Raw genomic sequence first — 16,467 nt, 5'->3', positions numbered from 1 at the left:
GATACAAATTGGCAAGGAGGAAGCTAAACTTTTACTCTTTTCCGCCAACATGATACCCTATGAGAAAACCCTAAAGACCACCAAAAGACTGCTAGAACTGATACATGAATTCAGCAAAATTTCAGGACATAAGATCAACATGCAGAAATCTGTTGCATTTCTATAAACCAATAATGAAGCATCAGAAAGAGAAACCAAGTAATTGATCCCATTTATAGTTGCATTAAAACCCATAAAATACCTAGGAATAAACCTAACCAAGGAGGTGAAAGATCTATATGCTAAAAACTATAGAAAACTTATGAAAGAAATTGAAGAAGACACAAAGAAATGGAAAAGCATCCACACTCATGAATTGTAAGAATAAACACTGTTAAAATGTCCGTACTACCCAAAGCAATCTACACATTTGGTGCAATCCCAGTCAAAGTAAACACTAGCATTCTTCACAGAGCTAGAATAAACAATTCTGCAAAACTTCTTAATAAGGTCCAAACAGCAGTAGATCAAAGGGGAGAAGGAATTATTAAATCAGTACAAAATCTAAAAAATTATGGCTTTATAGGATGAATCACTTGTTTCTTTAAGTTGATCTCTACATAACACTGGACCCTCCAAACATTAGGCATATTCAGAATGATGCCATCACTGTATCTTTCATATAATATTTATACTAACTATAGATGAGAAGACAAGTGTGATCATTCTTCTACAAGAAAGCCAAAGACTCTTAATGCCACCAAAGGCGGGGGAGGGAAGGTTGTGTAGTAAAGAGCTAACCATACCCAGAAAGGGCTTGCCTTTGCCCTGGGCTCCTGGAAGGTCATCTCTAAGCCCCTGGAATGTCCTATCTGATAGGACTATCTCTGTTATCTGGGGCATTGGCCACACTAACAGTCTAAGTGTAATTTATCCTGGGGGATGTGGGCCATGTGGTATCGGCTCAAGTTCAACCTTGAACACCAAGGTTCTTTCTGAATACCAAGTTTCAGAAAGCTTTCCTCACTGGCAAATTCCATGTGTGCTGTCACATGTCATTGCCAGGAAAAGCCAGCTCTGCCCACAATTCCATGGGACAGGACAGCAGGAAGCCCTATGCGTGGGAGTGTCCTGGTCACTGCCCCCAGGCCACTCCTCGGTTGGCTGATTTTAATCTCTATCTCTTTGCTATAACAAACCACAACTGTGAGTATAACAGCTTTCAATGTAAATTTTAGCGAATTCTCAGTCCTGACTGCTGCCTTGGTAGGATCCAGAACTTACAGCTGGTGTCAGAACTGAGGGAAGGGCAGCCTCACGTCTGCACGGTACTGACTGCAGAAATACGTACAATCATTTACGGAGTATTCATACCAAAAATACATGAAAGCTGAATGCAATTCTGAGAAACAATTAGACAAATCCAAAATGTGGAATAGTTAATGAAAACAGCTAGACCGAACTTTTAATTATGTCAACAATCTGAAATCAGGTACCAAAACAGTGGAAAGAAATCTTCTAAAGAGCTCATATACTATTTAGTGAAAGAGAGAAAACGTTTCTCCTAACCATGGAACAAAAGTCTTTCGTTTCGGACACTTTAGGCCAACGTAAGTGACATGTCCAACCGTGCACCACTGAGGTAAGACAATGGGTTGCGGGTATTGCCTGGTGTGAACCTGGGTTTGGATGCAGTCCTGGCAGAGTTGATGGGGCTGCTCTGGTTTCCTGGTCTATTCAGAGACCACTCCCGAACTGAGGATGGAGTGTTTCCCTACCACATAGGTTCTATGCAAGAAAAGAAGTAACAACACTGTCCAAGGCATACCCATACTTTGTCTGGATTTTGGGTTCAAACACAACAAAACAGTAATTTAGTCCCCCTTCTCCTGAAACTCAAGTTGGACTACAAGCATGGAGATATGTATAGAATTTGGACTCCAACTGTAGAGACCTAATTTTGTTTTCATATAGCTTCTCATAAACCAAATATCCTTTAGAGATGACTGACAAATAGTAGCTACTTGTAAACCACTAATTAGCACTGCTTGGAGTATCACTTTCCAATGTTTTATAAGCACTGCTGCCTGAGATATTGCCGATATGGACGGGAAATATCTCCAGCCATTAGTCCTGTGCTTCACCATGAAAGATGCCCGCCTGTCCAACCACCGGTGGTCAAGATCAAGATTCAGATTTGTTTTTAATTTCTAGATCCAATCTAAGCAATTGGAAACATCTCATTTACTTTCTGGTATCCATTTTTTTTTTTTTTTTTTTTTTTTTTACAGTTCTACTTCCTTGAATCCCTTTCTATTTTATTCTGTTATTTTTAGAATCACAGAATTGAAGTTTCAGAGGTCATTTCAGTGACCATCATCAATCAGGACGTGGACAACATATAAGTCAAGCCAGTTACATACCCTTCTGCGGACGCTGGCGGTGAAAGGGCAGCCCTCTCCTTGAGCAGGGATGAGAGGCACTTCTGAGAGCAAGGATGGACTCTGCTCTCTGCCAGGCTGGGTTTGGCCAGGGAGGCTACAAGTCAGCATATACCTCACTGTTAGTTGTGACCTGGCCATGACTTTCTCTGGAGTTACCAACCCATCTTGATAATTGCTGTTTTTTCTCGACTTCCTTTTCGTGCTACATAGAGCTCCAAGGTTAATTGATTTGTCTGTATCTCTTAAGTCATGGAGACATCCTATTGCTAGAGACTTTCCTAGAGTTCCAAGTACACATTTGTATCTTTTCTTAAGTTGTATTCTGCTTTAGTCCTTCCTTTTGTCCAAGTAAATGAATATGTGAATTAAAAATCAGTTTAAACAGACAAAAAGTACAAAATTGTTTTCTTTAGGAAAAATTCTATTGAAATCCTTCTACGATTACATGCTATTAGCAGCTCAAGACCCACCTGTGCCAGGCTTCTGACTGTTGAGTTCTTTGCTCAGCGATGTCTTGTCTCTTGAGGTCCAGCCTTACTCGTCTTCTTGGTGATGTGATGTGGTGTCATTCACATTCCAAAGGCTCCTTATTTCTGTATAACCTGCAAAACATTTTCTTTAGACATTATTCTCAAAATTCACATTGTAAAGCTACATGGCCCAGAAAACAGATCTGAGGCCTGATGTGACCCGTGCGTCATCACATACATGACACAGCCGAACTTGTTATGGACACTAAGATGACCTTGGGTTCTAAAAATCATAGGATTTGAAAAATAACAGAAGAAAGTAAACATGATTCAAGAGAGTAAAACTTTAAAAAAGCTTGAAAGCGAGTTAAATAAATGAGATGTTTCTAATATGTTAGATTGGATCTAGAAATTAAAAGCACATCTGAAACAAAAGTAATATTAAAAAGAAAAGTGAAATCAAGAAAGAAGGAAATCACTTAAAAAAAAAAACAGGAATATTGCAATTTCAGTGAGTCCAATACTTCGGTGAGGTCATCCCATGAAAGTATCTACTCATGATTAGCACATGAATATAAGGTTTTAAACAAGTGCATCTAGGACTGTAGTGAGGAGTGTTGTGGTTAAGATGCTGAAGACAGAAATGACAGTGTTTCTTGCCAGCAACACACATGTCCAATAGCTTTTTAAGAATCTACGGTATTTACTTCATAGTATAATACGAAATTAAAATGTAATGGCCATTGGGGCACCTGGGTGGCCGACTTCAGCTCAGGTCATGATCTCACAGCTCGTGGGTTCGAGCCCTGCATCTGGATATGCGCTGACAGCTCAGAGCCTGGAGCCTGCTTCAGATTCTGTGTCTCCCTCTCTTTCTACCCCTCCCCTGCTCATGCTCTGTTTCTCTCTGTCTCTCAAAAATAAATAAATGTTAAAAAATGTTTAAAAAATTCAATGGGCATTAATTTGAAGCATTTTGTTAGAAAAGAAATTCTGATTTTGGTCATAGAGGTTTGGGTAATTTTGTCTCCGATTAGCCTAGAAAAGACTGGCTTTATTTTTTAATTACTGAGAATAGGCTTATTTTTCTTTGTTCTGATAAAGGAACAAAATCAACAGGATCGAGCCTTAAAATACTGTCTGAAATTCAATACTAGGACTAAATACACAGACTGAAATAAGAAATCATAAAAGTGGCCCATTTTCTTTTATTGGTGGATTATATATTCCCTATAAATTCTCAAAAGACAAGTAAATACCAATTTGTAATCGCTCATAGCTACAGAATGGAAAACTGGTCATAAAAGAGAACGAGCAGACATATGTAGCGTTTCCACAGGAACACTGAACAGAAGGAACAATGGGAGCAAAATCCATCCTGGAAAAGGCTTCCTAACCTGACTGTCTAGGTGAACATAAAACAGTGCCTTCTGCATCTGACAAACCTCAGTATCAATATTCACCACACAGTAGGCTGCCAGTCATTGATTACTTACATGACACAAAATACAAAATATGAGAATCATTTCAATCTTTATGGGAAAGGATCAATTTTACCTGTAATCTGCTCAATTCTCTCACTGATGTTCAATAACAACGTATCCTTTTAAATGGTATTTAATTTAGCCTTAATTTATTGACTGGAGAATGATGCTGGGAAAACTGAATTCAATAAGAACCCATCTTGCTTTCCTAGTCTTCATCCTTTCAAAGATGGTTACAGCACTGATCACTTTAGAGTTTTTGACTTTATTTGTTCATGTAACTTATGTAATAAGGACTACTAGAAATCAAAGAATTAGTATCATCTGTTTTGAAAGCCATATCAGGTTTCTGGTTGAAGGAGGAGGCATGAAGTGATCATGGGAACGATCACTAAATGGATCCATTAACAATGCATGTATCTAAAGATGTTGGGAGGCATCCGGCCACGAGAAACAAGTGGAGAGTTGGAGCTCGGAAAATAAACTTGGAAGAACGGAAAGATGTGGCTTTGCAGTGCAGGCTCTGTGCTCAGCCTCTGTAGCTATAAGTGCAGAAAAATGGTGGGAGAGAGCACAGCCCCATTAGTGAGGGGTGCCAGGCAGGAGCACTCGGGGCTGGAAGTGAAGCTAGAAAATAATAAATGGCTGATTCAGAGCAGCATGAGAGCCACAGGAAGAAAAGAATCTACAGCGAGTTAATGGCCCCCAAAGATTAAGAGGAAACATTGCACTCAGTAAATAAAAATAGGATAATAAGAATAAGGGAAAATCAAGACACGTGGAAGACGCCATGGGACCTGGGAACCAGGGAATGAAATTGATGGTTCAAAGGGTGGGCTGACAAAATCACGGTGGTTTCTCTGAATTAGTATGAAAGAAGAAGAGAAGTATTTGAAAATAGATGTATATAATAGAATAGGAGTATTAAGCAAGTACATCCAGAGTCCTACTTACCTGTGCCTCTGTGTGCATACATGTGGATGTGTGTGGGCACAGAGATGGACACGAATGTATTAAGAAAATATATGAGAAAAACTGCTGAATGGAAAAATTAAAAACCACCCCATTAAAATCATACACGGGGGGCGCCTGGGTGGCTTAGTCGGTTGGGCGTCCGACTTTCGTTCATGTCATGATCTTGCGGTTCATGGGTTCGAGCCCCACGTCGGGCTCTGTGCTGACAGCTAGCTTAGAGCCTGGAGCCTGTTTCAGAGTCTGTGACTCCCTCTCTCTCTGACCCTCCCCCGCTCACGCTGTCTCTCTCTCTCTCCTAGAAATAAATAAAAAAAAAATTAAAAAAAACAAACAAACAACCATACACGGTCCCCAGCAAAATGAACGCGATGGTGTAAACAGAGGCATGCTTTTGTGAAATCTGAAAACACTAAGGCTGAAAAGACTCTAAGAGATTATAGAAAGAAAAATACATTTTTCTGTAAAGATACACAATTCAAAACACGTTCTTATCAATGTACAAGTCAATGCACAATAGAAAGGAAATAACTGATTCCTCTCATGCCTCAAAAATACTGGTGGCCAAGAATACAATGAAATATGCCCTTCACATTGGGAAAGAAAATTATTTTCATCCTGGAAATCCATGCTCATCAGATCAGAAGACTGAGAAGAAAATCAAGATCTCTTCCGACATGCAGTGACTCAAAATCCTAACCCCTTGTACACCCTTTCTTTCAGGGCCCGGTTAGCTTTCACCGGGTGAAATCCCCCTTGGTAACCTTTCCACTGTATACAGCTCTCCTTGGTAATCTCCAAAGTCTGTTTCCTCTCATCACTCGCCTGCGTCTCACCCAACCCCATTCCATGTGGCCTTCTGCTCTGGGTTTGCTCCCTGTTCAACACCCATAGTTTCTACTTCTCAGAGTATCACTTTGTTTTGAAACAGATTGCCGTTTCACAGGCCTTTCCCAAACTTTTCCATGGCTTCCTACTGCACTCAGGAGGTAATCACAACAGTTAACACAGCATGATGCGCTGGCATCGTAGCTGGGGCTAAGCTTTTTTAGAAGTGGAATCAAGTTCTCCAAAATCACCTGAATCCTATAGTTGCAAACATGATGTCCTATTTTTCTTTTACTATTTTTCTGGGGGGCACATAAAGGTCTTTCTTTTTGCACAATCGTATCCATGTTCCTTACTCTGCCTGATGTATTGCTCTCTCAATTTTTATTCAATCGAAGTCTTGCTCATTCAAAGTTCCTGTCTTCCACTGTACTGGACTTTTCAGCAAAGCATTAATTGTGCCCACTTTTGACAGGAGCATGCAGAATATCACCTGATGAAAACAGTGCTGAAGAAAAGGTGGCTGAAGAAATAAACCATCTGCTCTATTTGAGATCAACCTTGCTCTCTTTGAAGAACATGAGGGCATGTGCTTTTATATGAATTGAAAACCAAACCATTTTGGGAAGGTCAGGGCTAATCTGAACTGCATATTGGCAAGATTCAAAACAGTCAAATGGTGTATAAACTTTCCTTCCTTTTTTTTTATCATTTCCCCATTCTCTTTCTTTTCTTTCTTTTGGTAGTTTCTGGGCGTTTTTGAAATTAGTCATGACGCATAGATTTGGCACTACCTCCAATGACTTAGGTAGCCATGTTTATCGGAGCTCTTCAGAGAAACAGAGCCAACAGGAGGTGTATATTTGTAAAAAAAATATCTATTTTGAGGAATTTAAGGCTCACGTGATTGTGGAGTCTTGGTGAGCCCCAAATCTGCTGGGTCTCCAGACAAAGCTACAATTTGGAGTCCTAAGACAGTGTGCTGAAGAATCAAGAACAGCCGATCTTGCTTTACTCCAAGTCCACCACTTTAAATGAAAATCTCACCCAAAAACACCCTCAAAGAAACATGTGAAACAATGTTTTCCAGATAACGGGGCACTGAGGCCTAGCCAATTTGACATATAGCACCCTTCTCATGATCAGTACCGCCAAACCACTGAAGCACGAGCTGCAGACATCACAGCGCTTCAACCTCAAAGACCGGGTCATCAACCTCCTGAGAACAAAGCCTTACAGTGTCGTTATCAAATTCAGAAAACAGACGGTGACACAGTACTAGTGCGAAATGAAGGATTGCATTCATATTTCGTTAATTGTTCTATAGAAGTTCTTTCCCAGCATTTTGTTCAAGTCAACGTGCAGTCAGGTATCACCTGTGTCATTAAGCCACCACGTCTCTCTAGTCTTTTCCTGAAACAACAACTCCGTTTTGTCTCTTATGACATTCACGTCGTTCGAGGTGTATTTTCAAGTTGTCCCCAGATTAGTGGATTTCTGATTGCTTCCCTCTGACTCGACTCAGGGGACGCTTCTTTGGTGGCAGTGATGCTCCCTGAATGCCCCACAGTCCCATTCGTGCGTGGGATGTTAGCTTTAGGTTCTAGTGGTATCTGCAAGTTTTCTCCAGCACAGTTACCATTTCCCGGTGGCATGAATAAGCAATCTCTGGGGAGATATCTTGAGGCTCTTTGATTATCCTGTTTCCAATGAATTTTACCAAATGGTTTTAGCATTCATTGATTACTCTTGCCTGGGTCAATTACTACTACTGTGGCTGCTAAGTGGCAATGCTACTACCTCCATCCTTCCTTCTCCATTTATTAGCTGGGATCTCGCCATCTCTGCCTTCTGAAGATTTTAATAAAATTAAATTATAAGATAATTTATAAAACTTAAACAGTTTTATAAATATTAAGCTATGGCCAAAACAGGACAGGCAGTAGATATATGTCTGGTATATAGTATGTTGTGTGGACCCCAGATGGAGAAAACCACCTACATTTAGTCCTGGTTCTACTGATAGATAACATGCAGGAGATGTGTTAGTTAGGAAAATCACTCACATCTCTCAGTTTTAGTATTTGTACCTATCCAATCAGTGTTTTGGACTATTTAATTTTAAAGCTTCCTTTTAATTTTAATAGTCCATACCTCTTGAAAATAAAACTCAGTCTTTGTGTGGCTTAAAGGATCCATAAGAGAGGAAACTCCCCCTTCTCAGTCTTAATAACAGCCAGCTTGATTAACTGCAATTAGCCAGAAACTGGCAAAGAATTCCTAACCCCGTTAAACTTATTTTGGTTCTCATTAAACTTTTAAATTCACTTACTTTCCTGTTCCCTTGTCTATTTGAAGCTTATTTTCATCAGTGTTTCTCTCTGGCAACCATATTTGGAAAATGTGCAGATTGAGCACCAGTGTGGGAGGAATTACACAGCTAAAAAACATTCCATGAAATGATCACGGGTATTTCAGTTTGCTTCAGGATTAATTATAGCCTTACAATTCCCACATCAAAGCAGTCTGTGGGTTAGAAGGTTGGGCTGAGAGAGCTGTCATCCCAGCAAAGACATTCAAGGGGAGTGATTTATTCAAACAAAATCTGCACCAATTTCAACCTAAACTTTTTAAAAAGCCATATAAGCATTAAGAAAAATGGCCCTAGATATGTTCGTAGTGAATTCTGCCCTATAAATTCTAAAACTATGAGAAAAATGTGGTTGAAAGCTGAAGGCTGACAAAATGTATAACCTTAGGAACCATGTAGGAATGGTAATTTTAACAGAGTTACTAATACTTAACAAGAATGTAGAGGGCAGAATGAAAAATCATTCTGCAGATAACATGGGGAATATAAAATAGTTAAGCATATATCAAAAGTTTAAAGTTTCAATTTCATAAACACAAATATATTTGGTTGTTCCTCTTGATATTGTTTGGAGAATGAATTACATATATGATAGGACAATTTGTTATTTTCATGCCTTGTCATTCTTAAACTGTAAATTTTAAATTTTAATGTATTAAAGAAGGTTAAAATTCCACTGTAATTTTCCTAGAAATCAAATATTTAAAAAACACATGATATATGGTCACTTTATCTATATCTATCATCTGTTTGGTATGTATATGCATATATGTACACAAATATATCTTTGTAAATATATGAGCATAATAGACCATTTTTATTGAGTGCTTCCTTGGAAAGAGGAGCTAAGCACTTCACACAAATGATGACTTTATATAAATTACATCACTTAATCTTTTAAATAATTCTGAGATATCTACCACCATTGTCCCGTTTTGCAGTCAAGGAAATCAAGTCAAAAGTGATTAAGTAAGTTGTCCAGAACCAGACTGTTAATAAATGGTAGACCCTACTGGAGACAGAGATCATATGCAGCAAGTACTGTGTTATTGCAGCTAACCCTTCAACAACACAGGGGTTGGGGGGTGCCTGTCCCTCACACAGTTGAAAAGCCATGTGTAACTTTCAACTCTCGAGAAACTTAAAATTCTAACAGCCCACTGTTGACCCGGAAGCCTCACCGATAACATAGTTGACTAACACATATTTTGTATGTCATAAGCATTATATACTGTATTCTTAACAACAAAGTAAACTAGAGAAAAGAAAATGTTAGTAAGAAAGTCATAAGGGAGAGAAAATGTATTTACAGTACTGTACTATGTTTATTTAAAAAATCAGCATTGTAAGTGGTCCTGTGCAGTTCAAACCCATGTTGTTGAAGGACCAACTGTTTTCTTAAAATTTATTTAATCAAATGACTTGATATGGATGCATTTCACTTTTTCTTCCAAGGCATATTTACTACACACACACACACACACAATTTGCATGTTTGTATATTTACATATATGTATCTACACTGTAGATATGTATTTACACTGACAAAAAGCGCTGTGTACAAATCCATGTCCCATCTGGTTTTCAACACTACGAGGAGCGCCTGACCATGTGGGCTGTTCTGTTTTGGGCTCTGATGGGCTGCGGCTGCATTCTCTGGTGAAACATTGTTCTTTTGGTCATTAGTAACCTTCAGGGCCTCTGAGGCCCAAGACTATGGGGGTGGGAAGCGAAATTCTCCCTAGAGGTCAGTTAATGTAACTGGGTGAGGGGCTGTGCTTACTCTACCCCATGCTTCCCAGGTCTTACAGCTGTGTTGACTGCATGATACATTGGCTGTGAGCTCGAGAGTCAAACAGAATTCTTTGGGATTGAAACCCAAACTCAGAGGAGTTGCCTCCTGGCTCTGAGGCTTCCACATGCGCTTCATCATTCTATCAGCTGTTTGAGGACAATGAGGCAGCTGGCAACACCAGCCAATGCCATGGGTGTTAGCCCCCTGCCTCCTTCCTCTGCCATAAAGTGAGGTGGGGGTGCTTGGGTGGCTTGGTGGGTTTGGCGTCCGACTTTGGCTCAGGTCATGATCTCATGTCGTGTGAGTTCAAGCCCCGCGTCGCGCTCTGTGCTGATAGCTCAGAGCCTGTAGCCTGCTTTGGATTCTGTGTCTCCCTCTCTCTCTGCCCCTTCCCTGCTCATGCTCTCTCTCTGTCTCTTTCAAAAATAAATAAGCATAAAAAAATTTTAAATGAGGTGTTTGTTGGTAGTGATTAACAAGACATTCTGAAAGTCTATGAATGATGATTCTAGAAGGAGTGTTATGGCGAGTGAAGGAAAATTTCTATCAATATTGTAAACTAAAGTTTCCCTCTTCATTATGAAGAGTCCAGCATAATCAACTTGTCAGAGTAGATGGCTGGCCTGTCATGGAATGGTGTAAGAGAATGGCACTCAGAATGGGTCTCGCCTTTAAAACTCATCAACCTTGGTGAATAAAACTGAATAAACTTATGGCCATTATTTTAGAAATTGATATAAGTAACTCAATTGCTTCTCTATTTTGTACGCTTCCCTCTCTCTCCCTCCTCCCCCCAACCCTCCCTCTTTTTTTCATTTAATTGTCAAAGCACTTCTCTGAAAGCTATCTAACCTTGTCAGAACGCTTCCATAGCAATTTAAGGATTAGCAGGAAAATCAGAGCTCCTGGATTCTTTTTTTTTTTTTAATGCTTATTTGTTTTTGAGAGAGAGACAGAGTGTGAGTGGGGGAGGGGTAGAGAGAGGGAGACACAGAATCTGAAGCAGGCCCCAAGTTCCCAGCTGTCAGCACAGAGCCCGATTCAGGGCCTGAACACACAAACCACAGAATCATGATCTGATCTGAAGTCGGATGCTTAACCGATGGAGCCACCCAGGGGCCCCTGAGCTCCTGGATCCTTGATCTGGTCATGGTGGCACCAGATTTATTAGTCCAATCTCCCCCAGAAGTTATGAAACGTGCGGTAAGTTGGAGAAGTAGAAATCCAGGAAGGAAGATTTGAGGACAATCAAGGTGGATGACACCCCTCCCTGTTATTTAGAGCTTTTGATCGCCAGAGACCTAATTTTATGTTGCAATTAAAGACTTGAAGAGTACCTCATCAAACAAGCATGCAAAAATGAAAGCAGTGTGAAGCCATTTGGGTACAGTTAATTTTTAATTATACTCTCTCTGCTCTGACTGTATTTACTGCCAGACAGCTGTAAGGGTAGAATCCACCAGAGGGTAAACACTGGTTCCGTGTGAACAGGAACATCGTTATAGTACATGGTTCAGAAATAGAATACAAGTGAAACACACAATTCAGAACAGCTTGTTTTTGCCTCCTGAAATGTCACAGTAATACAATCCCATCTCGACAAAGCCAGGGTGCACAGAAACGTGCTGACGCCGTGGCTCTCAAATTTCCCTCCCTTCTGCTTCGGGAAAGGTCCTGTTCCAATCAAAAGAAAGCCTCAGTGCCTGCATTTATAAGGAAATGACACCAAGTAGAAAAACAATCTACGACTGCCTTTATGTTCAGTTCAAGAACCGTCCTTTATCATTTAACCATCCATTATCCCTTAAGAAATAAAAGGGAAACTGGTGCTTTTATGTGAGCTGAGATAGATTCCAAATCCTTCACATGCTCAAGGTTTTGCTGCTTTGCGCCCCAATGCCACAGTCCTGCCCGGGAACCCTACCGATCTGTGACGGCTATCGAGGCACACCAGGCTGGCTTCATCCTTCTGACATGATATCTCCCGAGGTGAGCAAACCCAGGGTTTGTCAAAGATGCTATCATACATTTGAGCGTGCTAACTCCTATGCAGTGAGAAATGGGACCACAGATAGTTTTCGGATCTATCGATCCTGGATACAATTATACGTAAGAATAAAAGCAAGAGAACGACAGCTATGGTCACTTCAAATCCTCTGAAAATACAGATACCAGGATATAGCTTTTGGAATTACATTAGTCTCAGATACAAACGAAAAGAACTACAGTCAGTTCCCAATAACATGGAAATAGGCCAAGCATGCACATTCCTTGGGAGATGAGTTGATGCACTGATTAAGTGTTCATGTTTAAGCACAGCCACATTGTAAGATTCTTACTGTATTTGTACAGTGTTATATCTTATTGATCAAGGATAAAACAATTTTTTTCAGTTTCTCAAAGACATACACAAAATCATAATCATCACTTTTAATATAAAAATGAACCCAGCACACCTCACCTCTCAGATAAGCCTCAGGAGAAGTGCCTACATGAAAGGTATGATTCCCTCCCCACCCCTCACGTTCACATTGTTTTGTATTGTTTTGTTTTTCCCATTCTGGGGTGGCTTTGCTGCTTGGGAGAACTGTCACAGGGTATGTTTTATGTTTTATTTTAAGTTATATTTAGACTTGTTTTTACGACAAATCTGTAACATGAGTACTGAGCATTATATTGGTGAATGCAAGTAACTTTTACTCCCATAATGGTGTTAACTTTTTCGTTTATTTTTTATTTATTATTTTAAAGATGGGGGAGAGGAGATGGACAGAGAGAGAGAGAGAGAGAGAGAGAGAAACTCAAGCAGGCTCCATACTCAGCACAGAGCTGGACATGGGCCTCGACTCCACGACCCTGGAATCATGACCTGAGTGAAGTGAAGAATTCGATCCTCAACTGAGCCACCCAGGCACCCCAACTTGTTTTTGTTTAACCCTATGTGATGTGTACCTAACTCCCCAGACTGTGTATTTATTAGGAGAGCTTTTGAGTGTTTCCTGTGTGACTGTTAGATCCAGGGACCATTTGGTACATGTGTTTCTAATTGACTCACACTTAGCTCATTGGAGTCTGGTTTGGGGGAGGAAATGTGATGTCCAAGGAGTCGCTGGGAGGCACTTTTCTTGGAAAAAGGAAGTCATTTTCCTTTATTTTATAGTTTACAAACTGACTTCTAAAGATTGGCATTTATTTCTCATGTGTGAAATCATAAAGTTCAAGTATGTTCTAAATTTGGCAAGGCGCTCTTCCGTTTCTGAGAGGATGATGTCAGGGATGGGGCTGTAAGGCGAAGGAACCGCACACACTCTGGGCCAAGGAAGCAGAGCCTGCATTTCCAGGATTCCTTTCTCTCGAAACTCCCTTCATTGAGGCCAAATCCCTTGTGTACCGACACGGTCAACCCATGATGTCCTGGTTCCCAGTAAGTCTCCTACAACGTTACAGCCTCCGGATCAAATCTGTTTAATGGTTTAGAAATTCACTTAACTTTTTTTTCTAAAGGTGGTATTGGTCCATGGAACCCTTCCAACCTTCGGTACATAGTTACGTATAAATTCTGATAGTTCCATTTTAGAAAATAAGTCATGTGTTCTTCTCAGTATTATTGGAGAGCACCTGTGTTAGCTGCAGCGTAAAGTTCAAAGCCGTCAGCGCCACAGACCTTGGTTCTTCCTGCTTTTTTGGGCTCTGTGATCTTGTACAAAATACTTAATCTCTGTGTTTCAGTTTCTGCCTCTGTACAATGGGGGTGTTAATGCTCACCTGCAATTTTGGCAAAAAATGAATAAATAAAGGAGATCATGCCTGGAAAAAAAAAACAAGTAACAGCGGGTGGGGTAGTAGTGACTTAACAAATGCTAATTTCCTTCCTTCTTAGCAGGAAATCTCTCCAACCTTATTGACAGCCAGTCCATACAATGAGTTCTGTTGGGTAACAAAAACCCGCTTTCAATCATGTTTCCGGGAGTGAAATTCCTATGGCAACTGAGATTTATTATCTTCTTGGAGAATTTAGAGTGTTTGATGCAGAGTGAAACTACATTTTGAACCGGAATTTAAACGTATTTAATTAAAATTTGTAATCATGCACGATAGACTTTTTGACCTCCTTACAAAGAAGAGAAAAACTGGAGTGTTTCTAGCAAACTCTTGTTGGCATTTCTTTCTCGGCACTTCTTTCATCACTGCCATGTCTTCCGAGCGTCTCATCAGCTCTGACAACATGGCCCGGGTCTGTGTGCTAATCCACCAGAGCGCTGAGAAGGAACACCACTGTGTGGACGCTCAACCCGCGACAAATTGTCTGTTAGAACAAAGGCAAGAGTAAAAAAAAATATATATATATATATGTGTGTGTGTGTGTGTGTGTGCCTGTGTGTGTGTCCATAACCTTACAAAGTCTTTAAAATCCATCTCCAAAGCTTAAATTTTAAAAATGTCCTTCATTTATTATTTCATCCAAGCATATTAACAGTCTATGCAATATTTTATTATGTTGAAGTCGCAGTGGAATTGGGCAAATGTTTGGAGTCCATAAAACCAGGGAATTTATCCCAAGTACATGTGATTGTATCTGATGAGGGAGCATAAGGAAAGCTGACAGTAAAGCACAAGCTAACGACACCCCCACCCGAGGTGGGATATGTGTGACATTCGTCAGGCACTCCCTGCTGCATAAGAACAGACAGAAAACAAATGGTTAACTGATATGCAGGGCAGGGGCCTCCAACAGTTTACAAATGTCTTAATAAGTTACAAGAAAAAGGCAATCTTATCAATAGCCTCATCTCCAAAAACCTAGAGACTCAGTTTCCCCGAGCCCCAACATCACCATCCCCTCCACAGTGAGGAACAAAGGCCAGAAGGGAATGGCAAGTAGAATTAAATTTCCTTAACCTGCAGCCCATTGACCAGGCAGAGTAAAACGTTCTTCCAGGAACTCCCTACTGTTTTAATGTTAATGCTCTGCTAGAGAAAACACACCCTAAGTTTGAAAGCGGCGTATCTTAGGAGTCCTCTTTAGCATATAAATCCTTCTGGAGGCCTCGCTTTTGCCTTTACCTCCCCCAGTTCCACAGTATATAACAGTTACTCTGCACAACCCCAGGGCAGCCCTTCCTGCCCGCAGGTCCCATCGCAGTGCTTTAACAAAATCACCTCTGTTTTGTGCCAATGACGTGTCAAGAAGCCTTCCTTGGCCAGCAGCTCTGGATCCCCATCACTCCAAAGCCCCATCACTGTCTGTTCTCATCTGCTCTCTGATGGAGACCATCATCAAGGTGCTGCTCTGACCTTGCTTGGACCCTACTGCTGCACCACACAGTCCCCTGCAACGCAGGGACGGCTTTCCGCACCACACCTGTTCAAGCACTGCATCCCTGTCTTCCTATGACTAGGACCTTTTTTAAAAAAATTTTTTTTAATGTTTTTTTAAAAAATTTATTTCTGAGAGATAGGGACAGTGTGAGAAGGGGAGGGTCAGAGACAGAGGGAGACACAGAATCTGAAGACAGGCTCCAGGCTCTGAGCTGTCAGCACAGAGCCCGACATGGGGCTGGAACCCACAAACTGTGAGATCATGACCTGAGCTGAAGTTGGACGCTTAACCAACTGAGCCACCCAGGCACCTCATGACTATGACCTTTTGAGATGACCATACCTTGCTCTTTACAATCAAGGTGACTTCAGAAGAGTCCCTTTGATTCCCTTCCCTCTAGCCCCTGACCTAGGAAATATTCTAAGAAATATGTGTGCTTGGAGAAAGCAGCATGGCCCAGGGATAAAGAGCATGGCTTTGACTGGGCAAAGCTAAACTGAGATCCACCCCCTTATTAGCTGTGTGACCTTGCATGAGTTTTCTGAATTTTCTGAAGCGTGCTTTACTTGTCTGGTAAGATGACAAAGTTGGCCTACACCCTGCCAAGGGTGCCCATGAGCCTAACATTTTACAGATTACCTAAGGTTGTTTCTCATTCAGGTTTTCCTCTCAGTTCTTGCCTCTTACTTCATGAGTGGTATTCATTAAAAATCTTTTTTATTTGTAGCTAATAGTATTCAGCCTTATAAATGAGTGAATAATCCAGCGGAGAAAGCTGTCTGTACATACAACCTGGAGAAGGCC

This window comes from Hyaena hyaena, unplaced genomic scaffold (assembly GCF_003009895.1).
Source record: "Hyaena hyaena isolate Hyena2069 unplaced genomic scaffold, ASM300989v1 scaffold_174, whole genome shotgun sequence".
NCBI lineage: Eukaryota > Metazoa > Chordata > Mammalia > Carnivora > Hyaenidae > Hyaena > Hyaena hyaena.
The sequence above is the reverse complement of the archived record's forward strand: the minus strand, read 5'-3'. Positions refer to the sequence as shown.